We start from the raw sequence: 25,817 nt of genomic DNA, 5'->3' as shown, positions 1-25,817 counted from the left end.
ACTGAAGTCCTCAAATCATGGTTCAAAGACTTCAAGGAGCAGAGAAGCCTCCCTCCAGTCAACCATGCCCCATGCTACAGAGGAAGGCAAAAAAACCTCCAGGGCCTCTCCAATCTGCCCTGGAGGAAAACTCCCTCCCGACCCCAAACATGGCAATCAGCCAAACCCTGAGCACATGGGCAAGATTCACCAGCCAGATACCCAGGAAAGAGTTTTCTATAGTAAATCAGATCCCATCCATCTAATATCCCAGTTCTTCATGGAATAAGAGAACCAGAGACTCCATGAAATTCACTAGGGGCCCATTGATTAATCTGGGATGTACTCAACTCTGATATTACAACGATGGGAGCCAGTAAAAAACCCTACACACAGACACTCAAAAAAGCAGCTACGTGTGAAGCGAGGAAAGGCAACCAGCCCAATGCAAAAAAAAGAGGAGATGGAGAGGGAAAAGTTTGGCCAAGCTGAAATCCCCTAACTTTGCATCAAAAGCCAGGGTATATGTAAAGTCCATACCTGAGGGATTGGGGCTTGATTTTTAAAGGTGACCTGGAAAAAGAGGGAGGGGGAAGAGGAAATTGAATTGTGACCTTTTCGCTTCACTTCTTAGAGAGCCTAAATGGTTTGGTTCTGTTTATGGATTGAACTTCGAAACCCTCTCTTTTGCCAACGATTCCACAGAGGACTAGAGAACCTGAGTAAGAGTTCTCTCAGTCCTCATGTGAAGAGGTAGATATACAAATCTTTACCAATGAGAGGTTTTTCTCCCACATGTTTGGTGGGAAGGTAAATTAAGTAGGTGTTTTGAAAAAGCGGGGGTGGAGGGGGAATATTTAAGTACTCTAACTAACGGTCCATTCCTGTTTCAACTGCTCAGGTTTCAGTCGCTTGGGATGTCATAATTCCAGCACAAACAGGGATGCCATGAATTAATTAAGATTAAAAAGCAAGCAGGAAAAAATTCCCACTTGTTAAAAAAGAAAAAAACAAATAAAAAAAAACCCCAAATTACTTTTCTAGCTTTCTGTATATGTCAAAAGAATGAAAGATATCACGGGGCACAGACCGATTTTTCCCACTTTGCAGGTCACCTTTACAATATCATCCAAAACTCTGCACAGAGTCAATTGCATGACACATTGTCCCTAGCAGAATCTGAGACCAGGGCCTGAGGAAATGTATGCATTTCAAACCTGATACTTAGATCTTTAAACCACATCCTGTGGCATCAAATAATTTTACACTCATTCTTCTCTGAAAGCAGATAGGAGTAAAATAGTTACTCTGATCAACTTTTTCACCACTAAGATAATTCAACAACATTTAAAAAAAAATTAAAAGCTGGTGAAGGAGAGAGAGTTTCTGCTCCATTGCACTGATGCAATTGATTTTGACCAATATTTATAAACACATCAACATTTGGGCATCAAGGACTTGATTAATGTGTAAAAGGTGAGGCTCCTACTTCATTGTTGGATGATATGCAAACAATAATTTGTTTTGTGTTTTCATCACTTACATTCATTAACGATTAAGAAATGTTAAGCTACTTCTGGAACCTGTTCATTCATGCTATCCCTTGTCGGCAGGAGTTTGGAGTGTGAATGAGCCCTTGGCATCATGGTCAGATACATTTAGGGGTAACTGAATAACCACATATTTTTGACTAGCCAGGGTGTGGGTTTATGGCCTCTTTTTCTGAGACAGATTGCTTGATGTGCAGAATTGTGAAGGATAAATAGGCATGAAGATTACATTTGAATGATCTAGATGGGGTGCGGGGGGTGGAACCTGTTTAGAGATATTCTACAGAGAAAATGCAAAAAGTATGGTGCTACTTAGTAATGACTAGATGACACTTGGGTTACTCCTTTGCACAAAACTAGCAGCAGTCTGGGATGCCAATCTGAGGTTCAAAGCAATAAGCTCAGTTCCTTAAAAAAACCACACAACAAAAACCATGAAGCAGAATACAAAGCTCAAATGTGCAGTGTGCAGACTCCCAGTAGGTTAGGTTAATATTTACAAGTTAACCAGCACACAGGATATTACAAATTATTTCGTGGGAATTACTCTAATACCAAATAGCTTTTGTGGATATGCACAGATCACAAAGAGCTGAAGTGTCAGCTGGGAACTTTCTTAAACTAAACTGAAAGACTTTTCATTATGTATCAGTAAAGACTGACCACAAAGAGCAGATTGTGACAGAAAATAAGGGTTCAATCAAAAAAAAAATCAAAAGGATTATTATTAGTAGTAAATATTTACATTACAGTATGACCCAAAGGACCCAACTGGGAACTACTTCCATTCATAACATTTACTTACATGAGAAAGCCCTATATAACTACTTGAACTAAGAAAACAAGCAGCAATTTGGTCAGCAAGTTCTCATGGCTATTTGTTTCAAAGTTATGAAATGTAAGAAAAATTAAAAGGTTTCAGTGACTTTGGAAATAACACCTTATCGTCCCCCCAAATTACATATTATGTGTTAGGACTTGTAAAGACTTCTTTTTTAAACAAAAACCATTGTTATTGTATAGAATGTGGTTTTTAAAAACCTTTCGAAGACCAAGATATCCTAGACCACAATGTGTTTTCCGGGGTTTTTCCTTCTTTGGAAAAAAAGCACAACGTTGGGTTCTGACAAATATTACACCTTTATTCTGTGCATCAAATCTCTTTCTAAACGTCTGAACTGACAGCATGTCTAGTCACATGATTCCAGTCGACACATTTGGCCAACGGTGATGCTTTAGGACAAAATTATGAAAAAAATGACAAATTAACAATGGCAACTAATCAATAAATGACACACTATGGAATCCGTGAACCTGATAATGCAACCTTGTATTTTCCCGGTTTCATCCAAATAAATTATTAGAGCTAAACATTTGCAGGTCACAGTACCACTTATTTCCAGCTATATATATTTCCCCTACAAATGGAATCATATAGATAACTCTGAAATAATCAGTAACTTTATGTTTTAAGAATTTAGTTCCTCCCACCTAACACAATCTTTTTAATAAGTAGACAATGACATGAGGCTGTTTCCAATAGAGTTTGATGCAATGCAATGTTCTGTAGATAAAGTTACCATATACAATACCATTAGAACTACCATAAATAATGGCACAGGACTTTTTGTTTTGTTTTCACTAAGTAAACACCAAAACATTACCCCCAAAAAATCATATTTCAGAGAAGACTTGCAACATTTCAACACTTACCCAGTCTGCCTTCAAATAAATTCTCCTTCATTTCAGACTGTTGCTGCATTGAAGCGTTAGGGTAACAATACTGTCAGATACAAAGTGATTTACTTTCATTCTTATTCCTATTTTCAGTAGCTGATCTATCATTTTCAAGCTGAAAACTCACAGGTGTGGCTTGCGCAAAAGTGAATTTGATTTTAAAAATCTGAAGAAAATTTGTTCTGTCATTTTGGAACTCACGGAGGCAGAAAAAGCTCTGAAAGTCACCAGTTAAGAAATTGTTCTACAGCTTCCCCCCTTCACAGCCCCGTACCCATATTCTGATCATTCAGAGGCCATCCGGGATGGAAAGATGTCAGAATTGGCATGTACATAGTCCATACCGAATAATACAGACTTGGCTAATGGGCTAATTTGCAAAGTGATGAGCCCCCACCTCCCCTGCCCGAACCTCCCAGTAGGTGCTCAGCAGCTTGTAGGACTGGGCCCTACACTAGAAAAAGAGTTAAACACAGTTTGCAGGGAATGCAAATAGCCTCCTGAAAGCATGCAGATGTGCACAGAGAAGAGACAATAATAGATTATTTTTAAAACTATTAAATACACTTTTAAAGCTTCACTTACTCAGTCACTCCCACTGCTCCAGGGAAACGGGAAGTAGCCATTCCAACAAAGAATACATTTTTGAGTGTCCTCCTGGACAGCAGGACTTGGGAGGGATCTGGAAAAAAAGATTGTTGAAAGGTTACTTTAAAATTAGTCTCATGCTACCTGCCTTTCTGGTCCTGGCTATTTGGAGGCTATAAAATTTCATTTATATCACGTATGGCGCATTATGGAAAGGCAGAACCCTCCTTATGTGACTCTTCTCCATCCTTGTTAACCTGAACTTGGTTCAGGAGGTCCTCTGAGATGCATCAATTACATTGAAAACTCTTCTTGCAAACCTCACTTGATCAAATCAAGTTCTCTCCATGTCCCCAGTGCCACTCTAGTTTTAGAGGGTTTGAGGGTTAGAGGCTTACAGTTCGCTTTCAGGGGATCTTACCTGCCTAATCACACCACTCCCCTGTCACCATTCAGAATGGTGGTGCAGCTATGACAAAAAACACACTGCCCCCATTGTAAAGAAGAGCCTGTATGGAAAGATGATGGTCTTTAAGCATTGAGAGACCAGACCTTAATAGTACTTTCTTAGCTGGCGAGCTTTTGATGATGTTTGGAACCAAGAATTTTCTTGCTGCAGAAATGTCCATAGTGTGCCATGAATTCCATCAGCGTTCATTAGTGGCTTGATGCTCATTCGTTAAAGTGCTTTGCATAGAAATTAAAAAAATAAATAAAGTTCTTTGGTGGATTTACTTGGCAAAGTGGAGAGCATCATTTTTTCTTGAAAGACAGCCAGCATCCTGCAGGCATTTACACCTAGCTTTGTGACTAGAGCATCACCTTCCTTACACAAGTGTGTGGACAAGGTTCCAGTATCACAAGTAGAGGATGATGATGATAAATACAGTTTGTTCAGACATGTAAGCAGGTGACTGAAAATCTCAGTGTCAATGGTTTTCGTAGAGTCCAAGGCCAGAAGGGACCATTGTGATCCTCACATCTGACCTCCTGTACAACACAGGCCATAGAACATCCCCAAATTCATTCCGAGGGAATATCCTTTAGAAAAAAAACATCCAATCTTGATTTAAAAATTGCCAGTGATGGAGAATCCATCGCAAGCCTTAATACATTGTTCCAGTGATTAATTATTCCCACTCTTATAAATATATACCTTATTTCTAGTCTGAATTTGTCTAGCTTCAACTTCCAGCCATTGGATCATATTACACCTTTCTCCGCTAGATTGAAGAGCCCATTAGCAAATATTTGTTCTCTCTATAGATACTGATAGACTGTAATCAAATCATCCCTTAACCTTCTATCTGAAATGAAATAGATTGAGCTTCTTGAATGTGCCCATATAAGGCAGGTTTTCTAATCCTTTAATAATTCTCAATGCTCTTCTCTGACCCCTCTCCAATGTATCAACAGGCTTCTTGTACTGTGGGCACCAGAATTCCAGCAGTGCCAAATACATAGAGTAAAAGAATCTCTCTTCTCCTCTTCGAGATTCCCGTTTATGCATCTCAGGATTGCATTAGCTTTTTTGGCCACAGTGTCGCATTGCGAGCTCGTATCCACCACAACCCCCAAATCTTTTTCAAAGTCACTGCTTCCCCAGATAGAGTCCCCCAGCCTCCATTCTTTGTTCCTAGACCTATACATTTCCATTTAGCCATAATAAATGGATATTGTTTGCTTACATTCAGTTCACTATGAGATCCAGATTGTTCCGTCTCAGTGACCTGTCCTCTTCATTATTTATCACTCCCCCATTTTTGGGTCATCTGCAAACTTTATCAGTGATGATTTTGTTTTCTTCAATGTCATTGATAAAAATATTAAATTGCCTAGGGCCAAGAACTGATCCCTGCAAGACCCCTCTGGAAACACACCCACTCGATGATGATTCCCCATTTACAGTTATATTTTGAGAACTATCAGTTAGCCACTTTTCAAACCATTTAAAATGTGCCAGGTTAATTTTATGTCGTTTTAGTTTGTTAATCAAACTGTCATGCAGTAGCAAATCAAATGCCTTACTTAAGTCTATTATGTCAACACTACCTTTATCAACCAAACTAGTAATCTTATTTTTAAAAAAAGTTACTTTGACCGAATCTGTTTTCCATAAATCCATATTGATTGGCATTCATTACATTACCCTCTAATTCTTTATTAAGTAAGTCTTATATCAACTGCTCCATTATGCTAACCTCCTTCTGCTTATAAGCTATAAATGTATTCATTAGGAGTTGTACCTACTGAGGCCTGGTCCAGGATTCAACACAGGGTTAGTAAGCCAAGAAACAGGCTCAACATTTATATTTGTAAACTTTGAAGGCCAGATTTTTAAAAGATATTTAGGCATCAAAAGATGCAGATAGGCGGCTGATGGGATTTTCAAAAGCATCCAGGTGCCTAAAAAAACCCCCCAAACACAACTGGCCCTTGGAGGCCAGGACTGACTTCATTATGTGTGTGTGCAGTGCCTAGCACAATGGGACCTACTTGGGGTCTCTAGGTATCACTGCAACACTAGCTCTTTGGGCTGTGCACGAAACATTTTCCCTGTCCTTCAAAATGTTTCAAGATGAATTTTATTTTCCTGTCCTGCATTGGGATGAACCAGAGACTTTTCAAACATGTTTTGCAGAAAACAAGAAAAATATAACCAGCTGCTGTAGAATAGACAATGGCCTGGTGGTTAGAGTACTCACAGAAGACCAAGGTTCAAGGTCCTGCTCTGCCTGAAACTTAGACTGTTGCAAAGAACTGTTTCTCAATCCCCAAGACACACAGAAATCAGGGCATGGCTCCTCTTGAACCTGGGTCTCCTACTCCCCATGTGAGTGTCCTAAAAACATACTATGGAGTCCAGCTTTTCTAGGGTCTCTCATCAAGCCTTGTCAGAGAGAGGCAGTTTTTCCCTGTAAAAAAACTCTTTTCACTGCAGATACAAATATAAACAGAAACGATCTGGGTTTCTTGAGAGGAAGATCAGCCACTCAAACCTTGTCCAAAATTTACAGTCCCTCACAACCAGCTTCTAAATTCCCAGAGACCCTCAGAAAGCAGGTCAGGATTTACAAAACAAACAAACAAACCAACCCACAATAGAAACAGTAGCTTTAAACTATAGGCCTCCTTCTTTCACTTTCCTTCCCTGGATAGGCAACAAACCAGCAGGAATGAAATGTGCTGAGAGAAGAGGAGGCGTGGAAACAAGAGGCTCACACCAAAGGAAGAGGGAAGGTGGCACAGCCACTCCAACAGCAGCATCCACGTCACTGTGGAGCTTCACCACAGCCTGCTGCCTAGTTAGGCTCTCAGAGGGGTTGTGGGAGCATGGGGGGGGGCAAAGCTTGTATGGAGAGAGGCAAGGAGAAAATTGGGGTGGGAAGGACTCACCCTCAGAGACTTCAGGGAGGGGAAACAGAAAGCTGTAAAGGAGCTCTAAGGAGAGAGAGAGCCAAGGGAGGAACTTTACATTGCGGGGAGTGAACAGTTCAAGCTAGGAAGTGTATCAGTACAGAGACCAACCAAGGAAAGGCTGGAAGTGAAGGTGGCCTAACACCAGCATCACACAGCCTCTCTGCCCTACTTACTCCCCTCTCTCACAGATGCATGCATTGCTCAGTACCCACTTCACCTTCCACCCCGTAGAAGCAGCAGCCATTTCAGTCATTAGCTAGAGCCACTAGGGAGCAAAGTTTCACATTGGCATTAATGGCAGGGCAAGGGGCCAGCCCACGTACGGCCACGTCATGGGAACCCTGTCCACATTTGACAATTGTAGGATGGGTGCCTACTGTCTCTAGCGCTCAGAATTTTAATCATGCATCTAGTGATTTGGGGCAATTTTTTTTTCCATTAAAGCAGCAGCTGCTAGAGTCAAGTGATTAAAAAAAAAATCAGAGATTTGTAAAGTACATTTGGCTTGGCTGGCCGGTTCTTGCTCGCATGCTCAGGGTCTAACTGATCTCCATAGGTGGGATCAGAAGGAAATTTTCCCCCCCATGTCAGATTGGTGGTAAACTTGGGAGGGGGTTTCTCCTTCCTCTGCAGCATGTGGGCATGGGTCATTTGCCAGGATTATCTACGTATACCTCACTTAATCATTTCCCTGCCATTGCGGGGGGCCTCAGGCTCTCTGGGGCACCTCGGTCCCTCCTATCCTCTGCCTGAGGCACATACCAATCTAGTCTCCTGGACGCTGTAATACTTCAGTCTAATTTCAGTTGTTGGGTTTGATATCGGGTGACCTGTGATATACAGGACATCAGATTAGATGATCTGGTGGTCCCTTTTCACCTTAAACTAGGACATTTCTCGCCTTCAGGGCTGTAAAGAAAACCTTGGGGGTGGGAAACAAAGTGACTGCACTATAAAGGCTTCAGAAGCCAGAAGGGCTTGCTAGAAAGAACACAAACATATTCATTTGAAAAGTCACAGGATTGTTGAACTCTTGAGACTGGCAACAATTGCAAAACAAAATAAACTGGAGACTGGGAGATACTTCGAGCAGGGACCGTCCTTCTTAATCATGTGCCCCTCCCCCTAGCTCTGCAAACCTTTATATGAGTGCTTCACTTCACTACCAGAAGTCAGACCAATGGCACGTGCCCCATAAGGCAATAGGAAGTGGCTCAGGCAATATGGAATGTCCTTTGCAGATTATCCTGACACAACAGGCCAAAACACACATATTTTAATAAAACCATTCACGTGCACAAAGCTGGTTTGTACCTCATTCCATAGACTGCAAGGGCATTGGGGCAGGACTGTCCTTTCGCTATATGTGCATCCCACAATGGTAATCCCCCTTGCTGCCTGAGGGCTCCAGGCCCCGCGGCAGTACAAACATCAAACCCATACGAGAGTTTATATCACCAACCGAGTACTCAGGTGCGTGGCCAGCAGGTGAGCACTTATGCCTGGTGCTAGACTTCGATGCCCAGCATATGCCATTGTCACCTCAAAAGTAAGCACTTTATTTGGATCTCTTGGGTGACTTTCACTTCTTCCCCATCAGGCACCAGATTTACTCTGTGAAACAGCTACTGTTGCTAAGAGAAACAATGACCTTCACTTCACTGAGTTAGTGCCATGACTACACCTGATTCACTTGAAATTCTTATTCCAATCCTACAACTGGATGTATTGCACGGAGCCAACTGCAGGATCAAGACCCCAGTGTGCATTAGCTGGGGACAGAAACTGACCTTTTATTTCTGCGAAGTCTTCCTTAAGTGCCCATGTTCAGACAGAGCAAATTTTCTAAACTACTTAGCCTAAAACATCTACAAGATGCATGGTCAGCGCACACATACAAAAAAAAAAAAAAAAAACCTGAAAAGAATCACAGAGCCTTTGCTTTTAGGGCATTTTTCTCAACATCTTTACTGTTCTGTAGAAAATCTAAACTTTGTCTATGCTTAAAAATATTTCTAGTCATTTCTGCTGAGACTCTGCCTTCCAAGTATCTACTCTCCTACCATATCCAGCCTTGCAGAAAACTGTCTCCAGCCAAACATTCACAGCAATCAGAGGTGTGAACTATATGCCTCACCCTATTCATTACAATGAAATGTGTCCCTATCACTGCCCATCACCTTAATGAAGAGTCAATTTCAAAATCTAATTGGGAGCTAAAAGTGCTAATGTTATTAAGCTGCTAAGCAAGGAGCATATGGACTGGGGGCAAAGTACTTGTTAAAACAATGGGTGAGATCCTCAGCTATTGTGAATTGAAGTCAATGATGTAGGATGGTTTATACCTGGTGAAGATCTGACTCAGGGTTTCTATGCTTCCCTTCCAGATTTAGGCTGTCTGTTACTTGATCCTTGAATGTTTACTCTGTGAGTCATAGGAATAAGGTCCTGTCTATCCCTATTAGGTCCTTGGCTATTTCATATTCATTGTGCACAATGTATTTGCCAGTCCTTGGCACTGGCTAGTTTAAAGTAGCTTTCAGCCTTTCCAGTCCACTGTATCCCCTTTCAGGAATCTGATTTGTCCTGCATATCCCCAGGTTTCACCTCACTTAAAAACTGCTTGCTTACAAAATGAGATGTAAAAATCCAAAAGTGTCACAGCTCACCAGTACTGAAACGTTGCTGACTTTCTCATTTTTGCCATATAATTAGAAAATAAATCACGACTCCCCAGGTTGAGAAACACTACTACAGTATACAGAGAAGTATAAACAAGTCATTGTATGAAATTTTAGTTTGTACTGACTTTGCTAGTGCTTTTCATGTAGCCTGTTGTAAAACTAGGCAAACATCTAGATGAGTTGACATACCCTCTGGAAGACCTCTGCATACCCCTGATTGGGAACCAGTGGTAAAAAGAGTCTCCAGGGATGGGGTTTCCACCTCTTCGCTTGCTCAATGTAGGTTTTGATTCTGCAACCAGATGTGTGTGGATGGGCCTTTGAGCTCAAAAGTTTTCCTGATAGTTAAGTGACTTTCTCCTTTGTACCCTGCTTTGTGCAAGGGGTTGGACTAGATGACCTCCTGAGGTCCCTTCCAACCCTGATATTCTATGATTCTAAATAATTCCACTTCCTCCTCGGTGTTTACCTTTCATATAGGTTTGCTTACAATTGTTACTAATCACGGTTAGGCCCTGATTTGGCAGTTGAATCCATTAAAAGAGATGTGTTTACTCATCTGATTGAAGTCATGTTCTAACGGGATTAGACCCACATCCTCAAAGGTATTTAGACTCCTAACTTCCATAGGAGCTGCAATAACTTTGTGGATCTGTGCTATTGCATAGATGAAGCCAAATCTATGGCTGCTGGGGGACCTTTAGTAGAGCTGTTTGCAACTTAGCTTTTTTAGAGACAGCAACACCACCATGATGAAAGGTGGGTAAAGGCAGTATCCACAAGTTAATCATACCTGAGTGTTTTTTCCATGGTATCAGGTCTCTGGAGATCTGGGTTTTATTCCTGACCCTGCTGGCTGACCTTGGACAAATCACTGCCCATTGTCTCAGTTTCCCAACCTGTGAGACGGGGATATTCTACTGCCCTCCATTTGCAAAGTACTTTGAGAGCTGTGGATAAAAAGTATGATGTAAAAGCCATGTGCAATATTGTTGTAGCTGTGTTGATCCCAGGATATCCAAGAGACAATGTGGGTGAGGTAATATCTTTTATGAGACCCACTTCTGTTGGTGAAAGAGACAAGATTTTTAGCTACTCGGAGTTCTTCTTCAAGCCTGGGACATTCTGAGTCCCTTTCCAAGACCTGATGAAAAGCTCTCTGTGTATAGCTAGCTTGTCTCTCACCAACAGATGCTGATCCATAAAAGATATATTCCCTCACCCATCTAGCTTCTCTCATATAAAAGTTGGCATTGTTAATACCAACAACCGCCTGAGGATAGCAGAAGAAAAGCCTCTCTCCCAGGAATGGGGAGGAGGGTGGGTCCTAGGAGTTAAATGCATATTGCTCCCTAATCCTCAGGGTGGGAGAAATCACATGTGCTACTTCCTACCCCATCCCTAGGTGGAGGAGAGAGAAGGAACGCCCAGCCAGGCTGGTCAGGTGCAAGAGGGGTGCCTCCCTTCTAGTGGTTCTAATTGTTCATTTCAAGTCAGACAACAATAATCCAGAGACAAGGTTGTTTTGGAACCTAGTAACAGGTTAATAGCACTTTTCAACCCAGGTCCTAGGTTCAAATACACCCCAGGTTGGTAGTGACTAAAACATGCTGCCATCTGATGGCTCATTTGAAATGAGCATAGTGGTCTCAGCCCACTGCTTAGGCTCATTCTACACACCCAGGTTCTGCAGCAGTGCAACTATTTCAGTTAGGGGTGTGGCTTTGTTACCAAAAGAGTTACATTGGTACAGCAGTTACACAAGGATAACTCGCACCAGGTTAGCTTATTCCACTTGCCATACAGGAACAGCTATACGCCATTTACATTTGCACCAGTATAACTGCATCCACACTAGGGGAGGTGCACTGCTTGAAATATACCAGTGTAGTTAAAGTGGTACAACTCTGTGTGTAGACAAGGCCTTAATAGATAGATATCCACCTCTCAGACTCCTGTCCATTGCATTAAGTAGGTCAAGGCTTGAGTGACCCAGGGAGGAGGCCAATATTAGCCACTGCACCTGTCATCTAGGAAAGCAGAGGATTTGTTTCCAAAGCTACCAACCCAGCACCATCCAGGTCATTAAATTAACTTGAAAAGGGCCATGTGGTCCTGTGACTAGGGCAATAGAGCTGGAAACCTAAGTTCTGTTGCAGGATCTGCCATTGGCCTGCTTGGTGATATTGGGCAAGTGATCTAGGTGGGGAAACTCCACTGAAAAGTGCTGAGTAAATGCTAGCAATTATTACCCAGTAACACAACATGGCAATGCTGCATACAGACTAGTGATCCATCTTTAGACCATTGTGAATAATTCTAAACTCCTCAGTTAGGTTTCCTAATTGCATTGATAATTCCTGAACCAGAAAGCACATGAAAGGCCCTAAAATATATTTATGCAAATCCTACTGAAGTCCCAGGAAGGATGCTTGCATATCTGAGGGCCTCAGCTGTTTACCTCATCTTACAAAAGCTGAGCTCATTACATACTGGTAAGGCTTTTAAATTTAATTTATTACTCAGCATCACAGAGAGTTATTGCATATAGTTAATATTTGTAAAATTAATTGCAATTCATTTATCTGTCATGGCCTAATAATGCATTTGTATTACTCATTACAGATAAGTATGTCTGCATTAGAGGATTTAAAACTCACTTTTCATGGAAGTGTCATCACTCAAAGCAAATCAAAAGAATAGAAAAAAATAAGCAGTAGAACCTAATTGTAAAGGTTTTTGTAAGCAGAATGGGTTTTACTTAACTAACGGCATCCTTCCTCAATACCTCCCATAACACTTAAGAATATGGTGTATGTCAGTGATTGGTGTTTAATCCAGGTGATAGCTCATTTTATAATGTACTAAGGGCCCAGATCCTGAAATTGGATGTCTCTCCTAAGTACTTACATGGCCTCCATTATCAGGGAATCTGCACACGTCCTAATCATTTATGTATTCACCCTTACAAGCCCCTTGTGTGGCAGGGCAATACTATTGCCCCCATTTTACAGATGGGGAACTGAGGCACAGAGAAGCTAAGGGCCATATTTTAAAGATGCTCAAGTGCCTAAAGATTCAGATAAGATATGCCTCTAGTGTGGGGTTTTCAAAAGCTTCTAGCAGTCTAACTCCCATGGGAAGTAGATGACCAACTACCTCAGAAGATCTGGGCCTAGGCCCTTCTGAAAATCTCACTAGACACCTATGTGTATTGCTATGTGCCTAAATACCTTTAAATATTGGCCACACAGGAAGTCTGTAGCAATGCAGTGAATTGAGGTCTCCCATCCTTCTTTTGCATGGGCAGAGCCTTGCACCTGTGCAAAGCCCCCCTGAAGTTAATGGGATTCTTTGCTGGTTTACCTGCATGGGTTCAAATGCAATACTAGGGTCTATGGAGTGATTTGGTCAACTCTACCCAGCCTGTGGGCTGATGAAGCACAATTCCTGAGATCAAGTATTTGATGGTCTGCTTAGGCAGCTTTGCCTGCGCTGTTTCTGTATGGAGTCAGGCTCAAGGATTCACTGAACAATCTCTGCATCTTTCCCATGACCAGACATTGACCAGTGGAGCTTCTACCGTCTTGCAGGCTTTGGCTATTAGTCCATCTTATCTGCAGAGTATGACAAAAACAGAGCCTAATGTTGGGGAAAGGGGAGCCAACCTGACATAACCTCTCCCTCCTCCCCTCATGCCCAAAGTAGCCCCTGTGGCCCATAGGCGCTCTGTGGGTTTAGGGAAGCATGGTTAAGCAGAGAGGAACAGTGGTGGGATGAAAACTGCTTCATGAGACATCATGCCCCAGTGAACTTGCAGGGAAATTCCCATGAGAATGCAACCAAGTTCTGCTCCTTGCCCTGCGCCTTGGAAGGGATGGGTAGGGTGCAGGAGTGAAACCTATAACAGCATTGCTTTGCTACTGCTGGGGAAGGGAGGCCGGCAGAACGGTGCAGAGAGGTTGGCCATCCATGTGGATGGCAAGAGGTCCAGGGGATTTCCCATAATAACAATAAAACTCCCCTTCCATCTGAGTTGATGCATCTTGGGGTGGGGGGAAGGAAAAAGCGAGGCCTAGCTGCTCAAGAACAGGGGAGTGGGGTTCTGTTGCTAGCTTTGCCACAGACTTTGACTTGATCAAGGTCAAGCAGATTTATATCACAATTTTAAAACTTGAGTGTGTGAATTTAGGCACCTAAATCCATAATCAGTCAGCTAAATCGGTGGCCTGAGCTTCCGAGGTGCAGAGAACACTCAACACCCATTGAAGGGGAGAGAAGTTATGTGTGGCTGCCTGATGCATGGATGTAGGTGACTAAGGCCTGGCCTACACACGGTTGCACTGGTTCAACTAAAGGTGTGATATTAAGCTGCTTTTGCTAAAACTAGTGCAAGTTGTGTGCATAAAAAGCCCTATCTTTAAACCTCTAAGCTGGACCATTTTGGCCTTAGGCTCTTTGAGGCTCAGTTGTCCTGTGTGTAAAAGAATCATCATGATACTTATCTGCACAACATCCCTGCAAGGTACTGTAATCTGTCTATCTAATCTGACCACCCATCACCGTAGCCTTGAGCGCAGGGGACCCTAGTAACGAGCGAGTGTTGAAAGAATGCAGAATTGGTCAACGCTACCGGCTGATGCGGCAACTAGGGACATCCGCATAGAACACCTCAGTGGACATTAGCAGTACACAGAGGGATGAGCTGGAGTGCTGATGAGAAGCACAGTAAGGAAAGTAACTGAAATACTTCCTTGATGGAGTGTATTTTCTAAATGGACAACCTATTCCAATTCTCAATTACTGAGGGACAATCTTCACTCATTGACATAATTTTGCTTTCCACGACCAACTCTGTACAACTTCTCATGAGAGATGTACCTGAATATTTGGATGCTAATATCTAAGATGTATTCTTAAATTTATTCATCTAAATTTGAGTTATTGCTGATTATGTACTATATGTATCATATGACTTTTAAAAACAAAACTTTGTATTTGTGGATAATACAAGCACTATACCCAGATGTACAGAAAAAAAAGAACAGGAGTACTTGTGGCACCTTAGAGATTAACAAATTTATTTGAGCATAAGCTCAAAACAGACACTCTTTTCCCAACCTGTGTATTACATAATTTTAACATAAGCTTTAATAAAAATTTTTAACCTGAGCACCTAACGTTCAGTTCATTAACAACCGCAAAGTGCTTTGAGATCATCTTCAGATGGAATGCATTATAGAAGTCCAAAGTATGAAGATCTGAATGCTGATGCTATCTTACACGCTCCTTTGGATGTACATAATGACTAGTCTCTTGAGACAGAACTCTAATGTCTGCGTCTGCGTTAGCTCAGTGACACTTAGCACATCCTTGGGCTGTGATTAGTGCTCAATCTACCTTTTAAACTTTGAAAACTAGTTCGTGGGTGGAAAAATTCCAAACATAGGTCACATCTACACTACATTTACAACGGCACAGCTGTACTGATACACCTGCAATCATGCACCACTGTAAGATCACTTGTGTAGCCGCTCTAGGTCTCCCACCCACAAAGCGCTGTGCAGATGAGGAGTGACACAAATTTTGCCTACGTAAGTGTAGACGTGGCCTCATAATTATGGGCCAACTTCATTTTGTGCCACTGGAGCTGAGCTGGTCTGAAGACTGTGGGGGAATCTAAAAAGAAATGTTAGCAAAGGACTGCGTTTACTTTTTTTAATATAAAACTTCCCAATAACTTAAACCCTTTCACAACCCCCAAAGACAGATTGACTGTGCTAATTGAGTGGTCTGCACTGGTACAAAAACCCCTGCACAGACGAGGCCTTCATTAGGGGGACAGTCAACTCCTATTGGGGGAGCACATGCAGATGATCCGTACAGGTGAGATAAATTCAGCACTGTCAATAGTAAAACTCTCCTTGTGTTCAATGTTAGGCCAGTGCTGAGTGCTTTTGAAAACTGCTTTCTGTGCATTACAGGGTCATTGTCTATAATCTTTCCACTACCTAGTTTGGTTCCAGAGGCAAGGTCGGATAGAGTGATCCAGAGATCAAAGGGAGCTGGTTCATGGCAGCAGGCTGTACTAGTAATTCACCAGTGGCCCTGGGTGCAGTATTTAAAATTCTATGAAAACAAATGTTGCTGGCCCTTCTTGTGTTTGGAGAAAGCCTTGCCTGCGAGTAGGAGCAATGGTCAAGTTTAGGTTGGGATTCGCTAACAAGTGCCGGCTTAGCCCAAATTAATCTGAACCGGTTTCTTGGTACAGATGCAGGATTATATCTTGAGCTCGGTTGAACCAGTTGAGTGGTACTCTAAGATCCACTTAGGCTAGAACAGAGCCCGTTAAAATTGAGGTTTCAGAGTAGCAGCCGTGTTAGTCTGTATTCGCAAAAAGAAAAGGAGTACTTGTGGCACCTTAGAGACTAACAAATTTATTAGAGCATAAGCTTTCGTGAGCTACAGCTCACTTCATCGGATGCATTTTCCAAATGCATCCGATGAAGTGAGCTGTAGCTCACGAAAGCTTATGCTCTAATAAATTTGTTAGTCTCTAAGGTGCCACAAGTACTCCTTTTCTTTTTTCGTTAAAATTGAGTCCTCTTATAAAGCCTGTTGTCAGTTTTAGCAGAAACCGACCAACCCCCTACCAAACTTCAATTCACTGCCCAGTTTGTATTTCACTAGAATTACATTCTTTTTTTTTATGCATTTGGTGCCAGTGCAGGGGACAGATGGGTAGCCCCAGGGCTTGTCTGCACTCAGTTTTTGCACCAAATTTAACTGCTTTGGTACCAAACCAAATTATATCTACATAAGCACCTTTAACTGTGCCTACTGTAGAGGCTTGTGGTGGTGTCACTAAGTCAGGTTTATCTTCTTAGTTAAGTTGCAGAAAATATTGCCAGTAGACCAGTCTTGTATAGAGCTGGCGCAAAGATACAGTTAACGCTGCTCCTTCAGCCAGCTCCTCCCCCCAGCCCCCATCACATTGGGCTTGGACTTAGGAATCATAGAATATCAGAGTTGGAAGGGACCTCAGGAGATCATCTAGTCCAACTCCCTGCTCAAAGCAGGCACAATCCCCAATTTTTATTTTTTTGCCCCAGTTCTCTAAATGGTCCCCTCAAGGATTGAACTCACAACGCTGGGTTTAGCAGGCCAATGCTCAAACCACTGAGCTCCTACTGATAATAAAATCAGTGACAAAAGTCCCAGGCTTGAGATGGAGGATCAGGCCTAGTGTTCTAGAAACACTGATCAGTTTGGTTCTGGCACACAATTCAGTCATTCTGCAGCAGAAACGGTGGAATTTCCACAAATCTACCTGGACCAAAAATCACAATTTCCCGCCCCCCAAAACATGCTTTTGCTATTGAAATTCTCCCTTGTATTTCTGCTGCTGCCCCCCCTCCCCTCCCCACCCGATCATCTTGCAATAATATCTGTTTGCGTGTGCAAAGCAGGCCTTGGTGGTTTTGCACCAGTCTTGGTGGATGCTGCCAAGATCCTGATGCTGTTTTTCAACAATTCCCCTGTGGAAAAAGAAGATACTAGTGCTTGGGAAATGACTGCATGGTGAAAGAACATTTTGCTAGATTCTGACCTCAGTCATACCTCTGTAAAAAGCTGAAGGCAACTGAGATCAGAACCTTGTCTATTATGGCCAGAAGTCCCAACTCCAGCCTAAAAGTGCTGGCTGTCCTGGCCTCTGGGTAGATCAGAAGACCAGAGAGTTTCCAGTTCTGGCCTCTCTCTCTAATTTAAAGTTCTGCTTCTTGACTTGAAAGCCACATCTGACATCCAGAAGGATATAACTTCAACTGGATTGCATGGATTCAAGATAAGGGTAGAATTTGGACCACAGCATTAAATTAGGTTTCAGAGTAGCAGCCATGTTAGTCTGTATTCACAAAAAGAAAAGGAGGACTTGTGGCACCTTAGAGACTAACAAATTTATTTGAGCATAAGCTTTCGTGAGCTACAGCTCACTTCATCGGATGCATCCGATGTAGCTCACGAAAGCTTATGCTCAAATAAATTTGTTAGCATTAAATTAATCAGCCCCATTTCTACTTCCCTCCCTGCCAATTTCTATAAGGGGCATCATTACAGAAAAATTCAGGGGGTGGGGGAGAAAGAGAAGTTGTGTCAGCTACAGAACATGTATATGGAATTATATCCTGCAAAGTCAGGATGGGGTGGGGGAGAAAACCAAGATTGGGTGGAGCAACTGCCTCTTTTGCCCCATAGCAAATGACACCCCTGGTTTCTGTCATCCCAGTAGCTGACCTCTCCCAGTCAATCTTTCCCAATCACATCACCACTCAGGCTACCAACTTAAACACAACAAGCTAAGATAACGAGATAAGAACCCAACCCAGCATTCCTTCCACACCCACAACTCCCAGCAACTGGGTGGGGAAGGCCCAAGAGAGCCTTAACACTTCAAACTGCCTGTGTTGCTAAGTGATACCATGACATCACTGAAAAGCCTTTTGGGCTACCTGGCAGCTAAATCTCTCTGCATGGTCTTGCACTGATTTTTGCTAGCCGGCTTGGTGACTGGCCTGAAGTGATTCACAAATGGCTGTAGGACATCAGCTGACTTCAGGCACCAGCCAAAAGAGACACAGAAAACAAACCCAGTGCCCGTTCATTTAAAAAGGCCAGGTCTCTTATGCACTGAGCCCGCAGTGTGCATTTTAAACATTTAAGAGTTAGGCTGGATGCAAGCACAAAGGCACCTGTTATGATGATTGTGCGCGACTGCATATGTGAGAGAGACAGATTGCAAACTGTTAGCGTTTCATAAGACACAGCATAAATCTATAGAATGTAACCAGTGCACTTCTGTAAGAATATGCTATACGGTAGGTTCAAATAGAATGAAAGGGCTGAATAAATCCCATGGCCAATTACATGGTCACTGAATCATGAAAAGACAGCGCTCCTGGAATTTTGCAGCTGCTAGTGGATTCAAACAGATGCAACAAACCCAGCTACAAGTTGTTCCCATTACAGAATTGCAGTAGAAATTAGATAAATTTCCAACAGGCAGGCAAAAAATAGCATATGGGGTTTTGCTGATGAAATACAGGCAGTGATTTTATTGCATTGTCTCGCCTTTTCTTTGGTCTGTTGAAGAGTAGCACTTCATTTTTACATTTTACCGTCAACAAGGGTAGACAGAGGAAAATGTTCCTTTTGCTTTAATGAAACGCATGTTGTTAAAGGATATGGGATGAGTTTAAGTCCAACATTTAAATTCAGTGATTTGTTTTGTTTTTTTAATTTAAATTCCAAGCACTGTCCTGAGTAGAAGCACTTTTGGGGGTTGAAAAGAAATCAATAAAAAGTTCGTTTCTGTTACAAACCAGCCTATCCCCTGCAGAGTTGTAAACTCAAATGCTGAGACCTTATCAACAATAGAGATGATGGCAGTTTGCCCCCCGCTCTCCCCCGCCAATACCCACAGGCCCCCATAGGCATTCCACAACATGGATAGAAAATCTCCCACAGTGCACACTTCAGAGAGCTCTGGGATACAGACCCAGAGAACACTGTGGCTTAATCGTTCAAGCAGCACGCTTCCTATGGCTGTAAGGCAAAAATACAGGTGGCCGTAGAACACTAGTTACTACATAGATTATGACAGGTTTCAGAGTAGCAGCCGTGTTAGTCTGTATTCGCAAAAAGAAAAGGTCTTGGTCCACCAAATGCATCCGATGAAGTGAGCTGTAGCTCACGAAAGCTTATGCTCTAATAAATTTGTTAGTCTCTAAGGTGCCACAAGTACTCCTTTTCTTTTTACATAGATTATGACACACTGCTCTGAAGAGAACTCAGTGGATAGAGCACTTCAGTGGGACTCAGGAGACCTGGTTTCTATTCCCAGTTCAGTCACTGGCTGCTGAGTGACCTGAAGCAAGACATGGTGCCGCTTTGTGTCTCAGTTTCCCCATCTGTGAAATGAGGATCATGACACTGTGTAAAATGCTTTGAGCACTATACAAGATTATTATTACTACAGTTAATCTAGTAGGGCAATCCAGTAGGGCAACACCTATGTTCCTCTGAAAAAAAAATACAGAAGCACTAAATCACTTTTGCTTTAATCAGAGCAAAATAATTATTTTACAAACGATTGAGAGCTCTAGTGTACACAAGGCCTGAGGTAGGGCAGGAGAACCAACAAGAAAAACTTATTGGAAACAGAAGTGAAACTGACCAGCCTATGACAGGTTTCAGAGTAGCAGCCCTGTTAGTCTGTATCCGCAAAAAGAAAAGGAGGACTTGTGGCACCTTAATGACTAACAAATTTATTTGAGCATAAGTTTTCGTGAGCTGAAAGCTTATGCTCAGACAAATTGTTTAGTCTCTAAGGTGCCACAAGTCCTCCTTTTCTTTTTGACCAGTCTATATTCAATGTCCAATCTGAACTCACAGCCATTAGATGTGGAAAATAGCCATCAGGGGCCAGTACATCCCTCTGCTGATAAAGGATTATGCCCTACATATTCCAGTGCTGTGTCCAGTCCTACTTTAAATAGCGGAAGTGTTACGATATTTTATTTGGGACAGCCTAAGGCCTAAACCATGGCCCCCAGCCCGCCCGCACAGCCACTTCTCCCCACCCCGCTTCCCCTTCTCCCCAAGACCCAGCGCTGCCTCTTCCCACCGCCCACCAAGTTCCTGCCCCCATTTGCTTCTCTCTGCCCCCTCCCCTCCAATCGCTTGCCCTTACAGCCGATAAAAAGCTGGGTCCCTGCCCCATGCATCATCCAAAAGGTTTTGTCTCTATTTAGCACATCCCTCCACTATTTTGAGGACTTTCATTTCCCTCATTAGTCATCGCTTTGGGTATAAAGCACAGAGCCTGCATAGCTCTGCACTATTGTCATGAGTGTTGCAAGCACAGGACACGTGATACTCCGGTATTTGCAGAGCTGTAAGTAGAGCCTTAGGGAACGCGAGGATTTCCAGGTGGTCAGATTTTGGTGGGACATAGTGAGGACCAATCTAAGATTGTTGGTGGTATTCCTGGAGCAGCTGCTAATGGTGAAGCGCTGCTTCTGGCCCTGAGAAATGAGCTTTGTGATGCAGGCTTGGGATGATGAACTTTTGGATGTGCAATGCCACATTCCCAAATTTGCGTTGAGCTTGGTCCAGCCCAAGGGCACCAGAAAGAGAGCTGCACTGACAGTAACTAAACAAGTGGCAATCACACTATGGAAGCTTGCAATGCCAGATTGCTACTGGTCAGTGGGAAATCATTTTGGAGTTGGAAAATCACACGTGGTTATTCTATCCTGGGGCTCCAGTCCTGATTATAATCTATCATTCAGTATTGAGGTAACCCTCAAAAATATTTTCATCACTGTGATATTTGTTGTCCTCTCTCATGAGCAGGGACCTTAGAAATCTACCAGTAGAAATGGGAAAGCCCACGAATCCCACGCATGTAGGCCCAGATCCGCACCGATCTTTAGGCGCCTAATTCCCAGTTGCCTGACTACCTGTGAAGCTCAGGGCATTAGGGTCCACAGGTAGATTTCTAGATCATCTACATTTTAATTTTTTTAAAAGTAGCTTTCTTAGCCCATTCCGCTGTGTAACTAGCCTTGAGAATGCACACATGACCAACTGGTTTGGGATTCTGCATTCACAATGAATACCATTAGAGAAGTGTTATCTTCCCTTCCCTAGTTACCTCAATGGGCTGTTAACATTGAAGACTACTTATGGTCCCTTAAGTGCCAACATTGTCAGACATTTCACAGTTGATCTTGCTAACAAATATCCAGCTAATGCACTTATCCCCTGCAAGGAGAGGTTAACCTGCCCAAACTGACATTCCATAGAAAGAAGCTGTTATTTTCAATACAATAACTGTTGAATAGTCTATGAAAATATTCTATCAAGCAGTTTTTGCCACTGTCCTTTAACAGTTAACAAAAATGCATGCCAACAATGCCATAAACACAGTGAGAACCCCAAAGTACAATCACTTGCAAAAAAAACAGCACACCTGTCCCCACCCCTCCTTTTTTTTAATATTAATGTTTGATAGACATGCCTGCTTTGTTAAATATATGTAATCAGAGATCTTACTCGATGTAATAAGGTCACCTTTCTGTGCATCATGGGTAAAGTAAAAATGCTTATTCTGTAATTTGGTAATGCCCTGTTAAATACAAAGATCTGATGACTATATTACAGTGTAATGCTTCTCTAAACAAAAGCTCACTATTTTAATTATTATTGTTTGTCTCTGATATTTACATGACCAGGATATGCAAATCTGTTAAAACATCCCTAAATTAATAGTTAAAAATAAATACCCCTGGACAGAGTGAGAACCCTTAGGTGTCGTTTGTAGGATGATGGAGATAATGTTAAGATTTTGTGTGTTTTCTATGAAACTTAGCCACAAGAAGGGTCATATAAAGAAATGACTGCTGGGCCCACATAAAAATATATATGTATCCATGTCTGTGAACTGGATTGTACATACAGAGTTACAAACACCAAAGTTATGAACTGACCACTCAACCACACTCCTCATTTAGCTCCGAAAGTATGCAATCAGGCAGCAGCAGAGCCAAAAATGAAAAGCAAATACAGTACAGTATAGAGTTTATAAAAAGATTTGACAAGGTAAGGAAATTTTCTGTGCTTGTTTCATTTAAATTAAGATGGGTAAAAGCAGCATTTTTCTTCTACATAGTAAAGTTTCAAAGCTGAATTAAATCAATGCTCAGTTGTAAACTTTTGAAAGAACTATAACGTTTTGTTCAGAGTTACGAAAAACCTCTGTTCCTGAGGAGTTCATAACTCTGAGGTTCTACTGTACATGTATGCTACACTAATAGTTCTTGTGCCTGTTGCAATATGGCATATACATATATGTGCACTTATAATTGTGTGTTTGTTCACACACTCATTTTTACCTTCAGAATGCAACCATCTACCTAGGTAATCAGGTTATGGTATTTTTGTATGGGCCCCACTGTCTGTTGCTGTCACATGCAGTATTTTTTCTAAACATTTGATGACAAGCTCTTTAGAGCGGGGACTGCAGCCGAAATCCTGGCCCTATTGAAGTCAATGGGTGTTTTCAATGAGTTCAGTGAGGCCAGGATTTCACCATCTGTCTTGTTATATAGACTCAAGATTTTAAGGCAAGAAGAAACCATTATGATAATCTAGACTGATGCCCTGCCTATAACATAGCACAGTCCATAGAATTCCATCCATTGATTTCTACAAAGGATGGAGTTATGCTTCCCTACTACATAAGTGAACGCAGTTGAGCCAAATACTTGTTATTTGTACTTTGAGGCAGTCACCTACCCCACTTCAGGGCAATGTAATAAATACTAATGCAGCCAACCAGACAAAGATATCAACAAGAGAAACCCTTGCAGAAATTCAGCAGCTTTTGGCTAGTGCCTTTCCCTGCTCTCCCATAGTAAGACTGAAGAGAAATACCACCAGATCTCTCTTGTCCCTGCTCATTAGCCTCAAAAGGGTTTTTTTTGTTGTGCTGGCACTTTGCTGGAATCTGGTTGAGCTGCATTGAAACAGGAAATGTATGACACACAAAAATTGCATCGTTCCCTTTCCAGATTTATATCATCCTTGGCAATGAAACATGTCCATTACAAGGTGATAAACTTATTTCACTCCATTATCTTTGGCTCTTCCCCTTCCACTACTATCAGCATCATCTCCCTCTTGGCTTTTTTGGTCTAACCACCCTGACCAAACTTGTTAAATGGACTCAGAAAAGAAGTTGGGGTTCAATTTGTCACTGTGCTGTTTGCTCTACTAATGCTCCTTGTGCCTGCGACAAGGGGCGAGAATGAGGTTTGTGATTTGATCAGAAAAGCACAGAATTAAATCAGGACTTCCCTCTTCCGTTCTAGGTGTCTATTCTGCACTCACCACGGCAACATGTGAGCGCCTTATTACAAAGAATGGTTGGAGTCTGAGTTGGTGTAGAGCCAGAGTCGACATTTTCACTCCCTCACATGCTTTAGGCCTCCTCCCTCTTTGCCACCCTTCACAACAGGCAGAAAATCTTTTGGGATGGAATTAGACAGGCACAAGAGGTGATATACCATTCAGTTTAAGTATATCTGTATTACATCAAAGCTAGACCTAATGCTTCATAAGCACGTAAGGAAATAAGTCCCTTCCCTGAAGAGCTTGTAGCAAAAAGCAGGCAAGTATGGGAAGAGTGGGGTGCAAGATCAAATGAAAAGTAACAGGGGTTATTTTTGTCACATGCTTTGGAGGCTGTCAAGGTTCCTTCCCCACTCTGAACTCTAGGGTACAAATGTCGGGACCTGCATGAAAACCCCCTAAGCTTATTTTTACCAGCTTAGGTTAAAACTTCCCCAAGGTACAAACTATTTTACCTTTTGTCCTTGTACTTTATCGCTGTCACCACCAAGTGTCTAACAGATATATAACCGGGAAAGAGCCCGCTTGGAAACGTCTTTCCCCCCCAAATCCTCCCCAAACCTTACACCCCCTTTCTGGGGAAGGTTTGATAAAAATCCTCACCAGTTTGCATAGGTGAACACAGACTCAAACCCTTGGATCTCAAGAACAATGAAAAAGTAATCAGGTTCTTAAAAGAAGAATTTTAATAGAAGAAAAAATAAAAAGAAAGAATCACCTCTGTAAAATCAGGATGGTAAATACCTTACAGGGTAATTAGATTCCAAACATAGAGAATCCCTCTAGGCAAAACCTTAAGTTACAAAAAGATACAAAAACAAGATTATATATTCCATTCGGCACAACTTTTTTTATCAGCCATTTAAACAAAACAGAATCTAACGCATATCTAGCTAGATTACTTACTAGGTTCTAAGACTCCATTTCTGTTCTGTCCCCGGCAAAAGCATCACACAGACAGAGAGAGCCTTTGTTTCTCCCCCCCTCCAGCTTTGAAACTATCTTGTCTCCTCATTGGTCGTTTTGGTCAGGTGTCAGCGAGCTTATCCTAGCTTCTTAACCCTGTACAGGTGAAAGGGTTTTTCCTCTGGCCAGGAGGGATTTTAAAGGTGTTTACCTTTCCCTTTATATTTATGACACGCTCCCCAAATCACAGATACAGTGAAACGCTGGCTGTGATTTCTTCCTGGAGCTCTAGGAGAAAACAAAGTTAATAAGACACATGCACCTCTAAATATACTACCAAGTATATAAACATTAACAATATTTTCCACATCTCAAGGACAATTTTAACCAGTTGATTCTGGGAAACTTTCACAGGAGAATGCATCAGCCACTTTGTTAGAAAATCCTGAGATGTGTTGGATGTCGAAATCAAAATCTTGGAGAGCTAAACTCCACCGAATTAGTTTTTTTTTTATTTCCCATGGTGGTATGAAGCCACTGTAGTGCAGCATGGTCGGTTTGCAGGTGGAAACGCCGTCCCCAAACATATGGGCGTAGCTTTTCCAGAGCGTAGATAATGGCATAACATTATTTTTCACTGACTGACCGGTTGCTTTCCCTCTCAGACAGCTTCTTGCTGAGAAACACTACAGGGTGGAATTCTTGATCCGGTCCTTCCTGCATTAAAACTGCTCCCACACCACGCTCGGACGCATCGGTGGTTACTAGGAATGGTTTGTCAAAGTCTGGGGCCCTTAGTACAGGGTCAGATATGAGTGTCGCTTTAAGCTGGTTAAAGGCCTTCTGACACTCTTCGGTCCACTGAATGGCATTTGGCTGTTTCTTTTTGGTTAGGTCTGTCAGTGGGGCGGCGATTTGGCTGTATTGCAGTACAAATCGCCTGTAATAACCGGCCAAGCCTAAGAAGGATTGGACCTGT

General features: G+C 42.2%; 1 long non-coding RNA gene across 2 annotated transcripts; it reads right to left on the bottom strand.

Annotated features, from left to right (window-relative positions):
- Positions 1 to 2,293: 2,293 nt before the first annotated feature.
- On the bottom strand, positions 2,294 to 9,416 carry LOC122455897. 2 transcript variants are annotated; one of them, XR_006274406.1, is made up of 3 exons: positions 9,192 to 9,416; positions 3,852 to 3,948; positions 2,294 to 2,762 (listed from the first exon to the last, which is right to left on the bottom strand). It is a non-coding gene; the product is annotated as an uncharacterized LOC122455897 (long non-coding RNA). The 2 variants fall into 2 exon arrangements; XR_006274405.1 differs by having other exon boundaries at positions 9,338 to 9,404.
- Positions 9,417 to 25,817: the final 16,401 nt, after the last annotated feature.

This window comes from Dermochelys coriacea, chromosome 9 (assembly GCF_009764565.3).
Source record: "Dermochelys coriacea isolate rDerCor1 chromosome 9, rDerCor1.pri.v4, whole genome shotgun sequence".
NCBI classification, from domain to species: Eukaryota; Metazoa; Chordata; order Testudines; family Dermochelyidae; genus Dermochelys; species Dermochelys coriacea.
This window is presented reverse-complemented; position numbering and strand designations above follow the sequence as displayed.